General features: G+C 36.8%; 1 long non-coding RNA gene and 1 pseudogene across 2 annotated transcripts; one reads left to right on the top strand and one right to left on the bottom strand.

Annotated features, from left to right (window-relative positions):
• Nucleotides 1–1,218: 1,218 nt before the first annotated feature.
• On the bottom strand, nucleotides 1,219–1,874 carry LOC145165975 (uncharacterized). The gene is made up of 2 exons (XR_013740288.1): nucleotides 1,596–1,874; nucleotides 1,219–1,497 (listed from the first exon to the last, which is right to left on the bottom strand). It is a non-coding gene; the product is annotated as an uncharacterized LOC145165975 (long non-coding RNA).
• On the top strand, nucleotides 1,333–6,592 carry LOC145165973 (G-type lectin S-receptor-like serine/threonine-protein kinase At4g27290; annotated as a pseudogene). The gene is made up of 8 exons (XR_013740287.1): nucleotides 1,333–1,767; nucleotides 3,482–4,414; nucleotides 4,635–4,740; nucleotides 4,851–5,025; nucleotides 5,120–5,330; nucleotides 5,440–5,677; nucleotides 5,799–5,949; nucleotides 6,051–6,592. The product of XR_013740287.1 is annotated as a G-type lectin S-receptor-like serine/threonine-protein kinase At4g27290 (transcript).
• Nucleotides 6,593–10,286: the final 3,694 nt, after the last annotated feature.

Genomic DNA, 10,286 nt, shown 5'->3' with positions numbered 1-10,286 from the left:
TTTTGACTTTATTTTTAAAGTTATATTTTTAACAGGCCTAGACTGTTAAAGTCCGTTAAAAATTCATAATTCTCTCGTCCGACGTCCGTTCTCGACTATCCTTATATCGATGAACTCCTATTAACGAGATCTTCAACTCTTGTTTATATTGTTTTTTCTAACAATCAACCGATCTCAAATTCGGTTTCTGTGTTGCACACAGTTACGTTGAAACGGCTAAAAATCAAAACTTCCTCAATTGAAGTCAGATTCAGACGTTCATTATATGCACGCTCTCAATTTTGGGACTACTATGACTTTTGTTTAGATTTCTTAGGCTAATAAGTAACCTATCTAAAATTCACTTTTTGCATTATGCTGAACCGTGTCGGTTTAATCGTGAAACTTCGAAGAAACATAACTTCTTTATACGAAGTCAAATTTACGCGTTCTATATATCTACGAAAATCGTATTGATGTTCTCTATATATTTACGATGCTTATTTTGGCTCAAAGTAATATATTTGTACTTCGTATTTCATAATAATAGCTTAATGAATATACAGAAGTAGTAAAAATGAAATGTTACACGAATCATCAACTGAACAAGGAACAAAGAAACCCATGAGCGGTGGTATGGAGCGGTAGGCGTGAATTTGGAATGGAAGAATTAAATCAATGGATGATATTAGGTACTACAAAGACATTATTTGGAAAGTCAATGATTTTGGACTATAGTTTAGAAGTTTTAAAATTGAAAGAAATAAACACATTTTTGGAAAGATTCTCCATTTATTGTCATATTTATTATAATTAATATATTATATATATATAAATATTAGTATTACATGTGGCATTTTAATTTATGAAAATTGAAAAAAACAAGAAATTGATATTGGATATTATTTATTTCAAACAAACTGAAATATTATTTATTTCAAATAAGTGTCAAAATCATAAAAGATTAAATGTTACATAAAAATATGTTGATTTATTAGAATAGATGTATTGGTGTTTATAAAATAAAATGGACGAAAAGCACAAACCCGAAAGAACTTTTTTCATAATCAAATTAGTCTTGAGTCGGCATGAAACACAAATAAATCAATAAAAAAATTTGTAACGTGGGTATAGTGGGTGGTGCGGAGGCGTCAAAAAGTCCTTTAAATGGAAGTCAAACATCCCCGTTCAAGTCTTTATATTCCCGTCAACATCGAATTAGGAGTTTCCTTAATTAAATAATTATCAAATATCCATAATTAATTACCCGAATGAAAACCAAGTTCTACCAAACCCAAACCCAAATATCAGTAACCACATCAATCCAAGAAAGCTTATCGTATTATAATTATTTATTGCTTCAGCAAGGATTTTACTATACATTACCATCTTCTTCATGACCTAAGTTCTACTCCCACCATTTCAAGAACACGTCAATGGAGGTTTATCCCATGTTTCTGTTATTCTACAGCACCATATTCTTTTTCTTGTCAAGTTCTGCTGCAGTAGATACCATATCTGCAAATCAACCAATCAAAGATGGCAAGACTATTGTTTCAGATGGCGAGATGTATGAACTGGGGTTTTTTAGCCCTGGAAAGTCTACGAATCGATACCTGGGGATTTGGTACAAAAAGATATCAACGGGTACAGTTGTGTGGGTCGCTAACAGGGAGACTCCAATTAGCGATACATCTGGCGGTTTTGAAGTTGATAGACAAGGAAACCTGCTGATTCTCAGTGGAAGTAATACGGTGATCTGGTCATCCAATACGACAGCATCTGTCAGTGTAAGAAACTAAACTAAAACAATTTAGTTGTGTGCTGGGGAGAAACGAAGAACAAAACAGAAAAATAAATTATTTACTTGCACACAACGTTTTATGAGAACCACAGCACTTAAATTTAGAGTTCAAACTATTACATCTATATATACTAATTGGATTAGAAACCTACTCAAACTCTAATACCTACATACTAGATAAAACAAAACCAAAATATAGTAATTTTCCTATATTGCCCTTGACTATAAAATTTGCTTTTCAAACCGATTAACCCAACAATCACCCCCTTAATCGGTTTGGTCATACCACTCGTTCAAAACAATGCCGGTTCCTCTTCGATTAGACCCGCTTCTTCCTTTTCCCATTTAGGACACTCGTTTTTATAGTGACCAAGCTCACCACATTTGTAACATCTAACGTGACTTTTATCCCGGACACGTTCATTACCATCTCGACTTCTCCCGGACCCCCGACCTCTTCCCCGGCCACGTCCAAAGTCATCCCGATTTGAACGTTCATTGCCACAATGCTTACAAACATGTGACTTTTCGTCACTAGCCAACAACAACCCACCTTGAGTGTCCTCCACTTTCTCGGTTCCTCTTATACGCTCCTCGTATGTCTTCAATCTACCAACTGCTTCATCGAATAACATTGAATCCAACTCGAAACATTGCTCTATTGAAGCCACGATTTGAAGAAACGACTTAGGCATCGAATCTAGTAACCTTTTTACCAAATCACCTTCTTCAAGCTCATATCCAAGACTCCTTGCTTTTGACGCTAAACCGGATAATTTTGTCACAAAATCATCAACCGTTTCATCCTCCTTCATGCGTAAACTTTCAAGCTCCCTTTTTAAGGTTGCAAGTCGAGCTGTTCTCACCCGATCCACTCCCAAATACCGTGTTTTTAGCCCATCCCACACTTGCTTTGGGTCGGTGTAACTCGCAATTTGCAACACCATGTCTTCGGGTATCGCTTGAAACAAAAAAGCAAGAGCTTGTTTTGACTTCTTTTGATCTGGTGCTTTATCTAACGTCTTCGGTTCGACCGTCTCCCATATGCCATGTGCATCCATAATCGACTTGACTTTAACCGCCCACACCGGATAATTCGTTGGAGTCAAAACCGGAACTTGATATGTCAATGAACCTCCTTCTTTAACCAACGACATCCTTTTCTCCTTAACCCCGACTTCTTTAATCAAGCTTGTTCCGAGAGCACTCTTCCACCGGACAACAAGACAAGGTCACGACCACCTTTACCGTCTTCCGTCACCCGCAAAACGAACCGAATCAAAGCCACCCGCTTTGACGTCTTCCCGTTCGTTTACTCCGCGCCTCCGGTTAGTCTCTCACAAGCCCGATTAAAAGAAATCGGGGTTGTTTCTAATCAACCTCGAATCACACCCCCTTCAACGAAACCGCGCTCTGATACCAAGTGTAAGAAACTAAACTAAAACAATTTAGTTGTGTGCTGGGGAGAAACGAAGAACAAAACAAAAAAATAAATTATTGACTTGCACACAACGTTTTATGAGAACCACAGCACTTAAATTTAGAGTTCAAACTATTACATCTATATATACTAATTGGATTAGAAACCTACTCAAACTCTAATACCTACATACTAGATAAAACAAAACCAAAATATAGTAATTTTCCTATATTGCCCTTGACTATAAAATTTGCTTTTCAAACCGATTAACCCAACAGTCAGGAATGCTAATCCTGTGGCACAACTTCTAGACAGTGGAAATCTTGTCGTGTGGGATGAAAGTAGCACTAAAGAAAACCCCACCTGGCAAAGCTTTGACTATCCTGGTAACACGTTGCTACCAGGAATGAAACTAGGGAAGGATTTGGTAAAAGAAAGAGAGTGGTCTATAACCACCTGGAAGAGCCCTGATGATCCTTCTATAGGTCTGTATAAACTCAGGTTAGACGCAAATGGATATCCACAGGTATTTGTGGGAGAAGGTCAAGTTGATAACTTTAGGCTTGCACCATGGAATGGTGTTGGGTTTCGGGGCATTCCTGTTGAAAACACGAATCCAATTTACTCCGTAGAGTTTGTTGTCAACCGGAAGGAAATATATTATAGATATGAACTAATAGGTTCAGTTTTTCAAAGGATAATTGTGATGTCGGATGGCATCCTACTGCATATGAGTTGGATCAATCGAACCCAACAATGGGTCGTGTATGGAAGTATAGCTGTTGATAGCTGCAGTCAGTATGGACGTTGTGGTCCTTATGGGAGCTGCTTCATTAAAACATACCCCCCTTGCAGTTGTATGGAAGGTTTTGAAGTAAAAGACCCTGAAGAATGGAATGCCGGAGATTGGTCAAGTGGGTGTCAACGTGAAACGCCATTGGATTGTGGGAGTAGTACTGCAGGGGATGACTTCCAGAAAATTTCAGGTATGAAGTTCCCAAACACAAGACGTTCATGGTTCAACGTGAGCATGTCCCTTGGAGAATGTGAGATGGCATGCAGAAGTAATTACTCTTGTACAGCTTATGCAAATTTAGATATCAGAAACGGGGGAAGTGGATGTTTGCTATGGTTTGATGAGTTAATGGACATGGGAGAGCACGATGATCCTCAAGAACTTTACATACGATTGGCAACCTCTAAGTTACCAGGTACACATATTTTGATCCATATATACACAACAAACCTTATTGACCCGAAATACGATATTGAGCCTTTTATAAATTATTCTATAGTCATATTTATTTTATAGGAATCTCAGAGAAAAAAATTGTGTCCATATTGAGCAGGTTTAAATGTATTTGATTTCGTATGCTTTAACAGTTATCTTTGAATTGTAACCTTCGAAATTATTGTATTCATAAACAAAAGGTCAATCCAGCTTCGACCAGAAGAATGGAGTACTGACTATTGTGTTGTGTGTTTCGTCAGCTGCACTCCTATTGTGTGCAGTAGTATATGTCTACAGAAAGAAAAAGAAAATGCCTCACAAGCAACGGGCGAGGTAAAAAAACAAGCATGATTACCATTTACAAGTTAATTTTGAGTATGATTTTTTTGGTAGATTCATTTAATCAAGGGCAATTGAAATGAGCTTTTTGTAGAAAACGCACATACCCTTAATTATGAGGATGATACCGGTTTTCAGATGGAAAACCTTGACGAGCTACCATTTTTTAGCCAGCATAAAATAGCAAAGGCTACCAATAACTTCAGCAGTGATTATAAGATTGGAGAAGGTGGCTTTGGTCCAGTTTACAAGGTAACTTATGGATGTTTTGGTATAAAATGCATTATGAAGAAATATAAACAGTATTGGAATGTTATGATCATAAGCTCCAAAATTTATCTTTTAGGGTGTGTTGGAAGACGGACAAGTAATAGCTGTAAAGCGGCTATCAGAAACATCCGAACAAGGGCTTGACGAGTTCAGGAACGAAGTCATTTGTATTGCCAAACTACAACATCGGAATCTTGTGAAGCTCCTTGGATATTGCATTCATGGAAATGAAAAGATTTTGATTTATGAATATATGGATAATAAAAGCTTGGACTCCTACTTATCTGGTTTAATTCTCTCTAGTGCCTTATTTTCATACTTTTTGTAACAACTATTTCGAATTGATCACCAACTTGCATCGACTAATTAATTAGTTCATATATATTTATCGGACAGATGAAACCAGAAGTTCAATGCTTGACTGGCGTCAGCGCTTTGGCATTATCCATGGTATTGCTCGAGGTATTCTTTATCTACATCAGGATTCTTGCCTTCAAATCATCCATAGAGATATCAAGGCAGGCAATGTCTTGTTAGACGGTGAAATGAATCCAAAAATATCTGATTTTGGGCTTGCTTGAAAGGTTGTTGGACAAGATACCATGGCTAAGACAATGAAGGTGGTCGGAACATAGTAAGAATCTATAAAACATCGCCCCTATATTACTTTTAATGTGTCTTCCTATAGAAAGATGGGAAAAATACAAAGAAACACGAAACCCTGCTACTAATTAATTATCTGAATTTGGCGCTAGTGGTTACATTTCTCCCGAGTATGCAGTCCATGGGAGATTCTCTACAAAGTCAGATGTATTTAGCTTTGGAGTTCTAGTGTTGGAGATTGTGAGTGGAAAGAAAAACAGAGGGTTCTCTCATGAAGGTCAAAGTGACAATCTTCTTGGACATGTAAGTTAATCAGTTAAACTAACTCCCACTATCTGAACGGGAAACTAGTGTTTTCATTAACATCTCCCCTAGCATACTTATATGAAGTCTGTTTCATTTAGGCATGGAGACTCTATATAGAGGACAAGTCTATTGAACTCGTGAATGCATCTATATGCAAATCATGTGTCGTCTCTGAAGTACTACGGTCAATACATGTTGCATTATTATGCGTGCAACATCATGCAGAAGATAGACCAACTATGTTGTCAGTGGTTTTGATGCTAACTAGTGATTGTGTATTGCCTCCACCTAAAGAACCCACTTTTTGGAGTGAAGAAAATTACCGTCAACTTGGCTCTGTTTCATCGATGGATGAATACATGCTAACACTATTGTATGCTACATAGAAAGAAAACATGTGTGAATGCCATATTTACAAATACCCGATGTCCACAAATCTACCCATCTTCACCTTTGCTTTTTATTTTGCCGTTAACCATATCTTCATCATATGTTTTGTATGTAGCATATAATAGTGTTAGCATTATGTTATAACCGCAATCATACTTTGAAGAAAAATCTGGATCTACCTATCGTAATGCTTGTTTTCCGCTTTATCTTGCATGTTATTTATGCACTATCTAAATGTTGTTTTGAACTTTCTAGTTGCCATATGATAAATTTCATATGAAGGATTGACATATTTATGGGTCATGCATATCTTCATATCAAGCTAATATATCATGTTTACCGCAGTAATGATAGAATTGGTCGTTAAAGTTTTTGACAAGTAACCATTTAGTCTTCAAAGTTCAAAATGAACAAATTAGATGCCCAAAAAAAATCAATTGTATCTCTTTGGCCAGTAAAACAAACCATTCCAGCTCCATTTAGTTTCTATCCTAGGTGACACCCATGTAGCATTGGGCTAGCATCTGATCAAGGTAGTCCTCTTGGTAAAATATAAGCCAACTAACCTAGGGGTCGTTTGATAGTTGCTGACCAAGTCAGTTTTGACTGAGTCGGGGCCTGACAGGGTCTAAAGCTCTGACTGCACCTGGTTCTGACTGAAACCATATTGTTTGATTACGCATCTGACTGGTTGTTCTGACTGCTAAAAATGACCAATATACCCGTATTTTTTGTTTTGTGCTAAATAAAAGGTATATGTTTATAATTGATAAATTATATGAATAGAATTGATGAAGAGTATACAAAATAATAAAATATACAAAATATTATACAACTACAACCATTTATAATATATACACAATAAAAGACCAACAAAGACAAAGCAAAAGTATTCACATGACCTGGGTCTTTGAGTTGGAAGGTATTCTCCAAATTTCTGTCCATAAACCATAATCTAACAAAGCAACCGAACAATTTTAGAGCAACACTTCCACCACCATACAACTAGTCTATCTTCCTACTCACCTGCAATTACAAAAACAAAGAAATAAAGCAAAATTCAATCAATTCATTTGGTTCACTCAGCTCCAACAGATCAACTTCAATTTATTTCCTTCTCACTCTAAAAAACCTTCCATTAATGTATGCAAAGCCTCAAATCTGCTGTAATACCCATCTTAAACCTTGAATTTATTCTAATCTACAACTAGTAGCCATGATAAGTGATTTAATAAAGACCATTTATTGCACATAAAAACATGTCTTTCTTCTTGTTCGATCTATAACCTCCTTCTTCTTCTTCATATATTTCCTATAACTATTCAAATTGTTGTTTATTTCTGGTTTGATCTCCAACAGAACCACATGCAATTACCTAAATTAAGTAGTTATCAGAATGATGGAGATATAAAGATTTAAGAACAAAAATAGAAAATAACCATTGCTTCCAACTTCTGTATTAGACAACTCCAAATATGTCGATCAGGTCAAAACGAAAAGATGTAGTTACGTCATACACAAATAGCATCAATTTTCTGCAAATACATACATAAAAAACATCTAATTTCAGATAATAAATACACAAATAACATCTAATTTCATAAAATACATACATATTTGCATCTAATTTCATGAATAAAAAACAGAGGAAAGATGCTTACCGTTAGAGTTGCAGGTCGGCGTTCGTGGAGGAGGGACGGAGGAAGACGCCGGAGAGGAAGAGGTTGGAGGAAGACGATGTGGCTGATAAATGGAGATGGTGGTCTCGCTTGATCCAACTGATGGAAGTTTCAAGCGAATGTTGGAGGTGATTATAGTCAAGGTTAGAAAAGGGAATAAAAGCGTATGGTTTCCAGTCAACTTCATTTTTTGGATGGACCGAGTCGGAGGAAAATTGTTGACCAAGTCAGCTAGAGCCTCTGACTCCATGCAAATCAAACACACTGACCCGGACCGAGTCAGCCAAAATGTCTGACCGGACCCAGTCAGAAGCAAATCAAACGACCCCCTACATAGATAAAGAAAGTCGAGTAAAATCCACAAGTAATGATTTAGCAATACAATGTCTAACGATTAAAGCAACATACTTTTAAACAGACACAAATAAATTTACTATTACCCACATGATTTACAATTTTGAATTCATAATAATAAATAATTTTTTTGTCAAGAATCTAATTAATAATAAGGAATTCTACCTAATATCATGATAATGTTACCAAAAGCAATCTCCAATGAACCAATCTTCCATCTCTTCAAGAATAAGCATCTTTATACTTGAATTTATGGATGCGGATGTTAAAATGAAGTAATAACAGGTGATGAATGGTTGATGAAGTTCTTGAAGCATGCTTGGGATGATCTTAACCGGAAGACATGGAATTCTATGAATTAAGGCTTTAATTTTAGAAGTATAATAGATAAAAAAGATTTAATTTGGAATGTTTAAAAGTAATTTGATGCTGGAAAAGTGGAAGAAAATCGCCTAGGAAGTATGTGGAATCGAATAGGGGGTCATCCCTATTTATATGGAAACTTGAAAACTAATATAGAGTTAAAACTTCTGCAAGCATAAAGGACATCCTAGAACAACCCTTAACACGACTCTTACATTTTATCATGCTCCCAACATCTTGAAAATACACTAGAACACATCCTAAAACCATTGTGTGTCTGAGGATGGTTCCTGTCATGTTGGGGTCTGATGTTAATTTAAGTCAGAAGCACCATCCTCGTTTGAAATTCCTATAAAACACATCCTCCTAAACAAACATCTTAAATGGCCTCTACGATGTTGGACTAGAGCCTGTCTTTTTTGCTTTGCCTGATTTTTTGTTATTAATTGTAACATCAAGTTTTGGGATGTTTATCAATTCGGGATAACATACCGTAATTGTAACACCCGTTTCCCGGAATGGATTAGTTAAAAACTTAATGGGATAAAAGATGGGTTTTTTAGAGAAAACCCTGTTGCAGGATGTGGGACATGGGTTGCCACGATGTGGCCATAGTTATATAAAGTGCACATCAATCTTGAGCGCCACGGCATGACAAGCTTAAGGTCACGATATGGCGGATGCTTAAGTGCTTAACCCTAGTTGCGAGGTTTGTGCCCCTATTTAAGGGAAGTGAGGGCTAGGGTTTGCACACCCTCAGCCTCCATCACCTACCTTTCACCCTCCAAGAAACCCTAGCCTTCATTTTAACCTTGTGAGCTCTTTATGGTGATTTTATCCCCTTGAAGAAGAAGAAGAAGAAGAAGAAGAAGGTGTTCTTGGTGCATTATTTCAACCAACAAACCTCTTCATCACCATCTTGTGCCATTTATGGACTTTTGTAAGTCCTCAAGATCTTACCTTTCTTATTATATCATGTTAGATCTAGGTTTCTACCTAATTTTATCCATGTTTGGGTTGAGTTGAGTGCATGTATTACATAAAGTTAGCAACTTTATGAATCATTGAGGTCCTTCAGTTGACATATGTTGCAGATCTAAAGTTTGTTGGTGTATTGAGCTCCATGCATGAGATCTTGGTTTTATTTCTCCATTTTTACATAGTTTGAGTGCTAGACTTGCATTGGACATGCATGACTGAAAACATCGATCTTTATGTTGAATTAGGCATTAGGAAGTTTTATGTAGTGTATGAATGGGTGGCTTAATGGAATAAGAGCTTAATCCATTAGGCTGTAAAGATCTAGTTTCCACGGCGTGATAGTCTGCTTGCCATGGCGTGACAGTTTGCTTGCCACGACGTGGCGACTGGTGTCACTGCGACTATTTTGTCGTGAATTTACCACGACTTGACCAATGGGTGGCCACGATGTGGGTGTCAACTGGGGTTGACTTTGATGTTGACTTTTTGACCATATTGACTTTTGGTCAAACCTTGAGAGGTGATATGCCACATTTTGAGGTTTTAACTTGTGATTGGTTTAGGAGG

The sequence above is a fragment of the Lactuca virosa genome, chromosome 3 (assembly GCF_052849685.1).
Source record: "Lactuca virosa cultivar CGN04683 chromosome 3, Lactuca_virosa_CGN04683_v6, whole genome shotgun sequence".
Lineage (NCBI taxonomy): Eukaryota > Viridiplantae > Streptophyta > Magnoliopsida > Asterales > Asteraceae > Lactuca > Lactuca virosa.
Note: the sequence above shows the minus strand (reverse complement) of the source record. Positions and strands in the feature narration are given on the sequence as shown.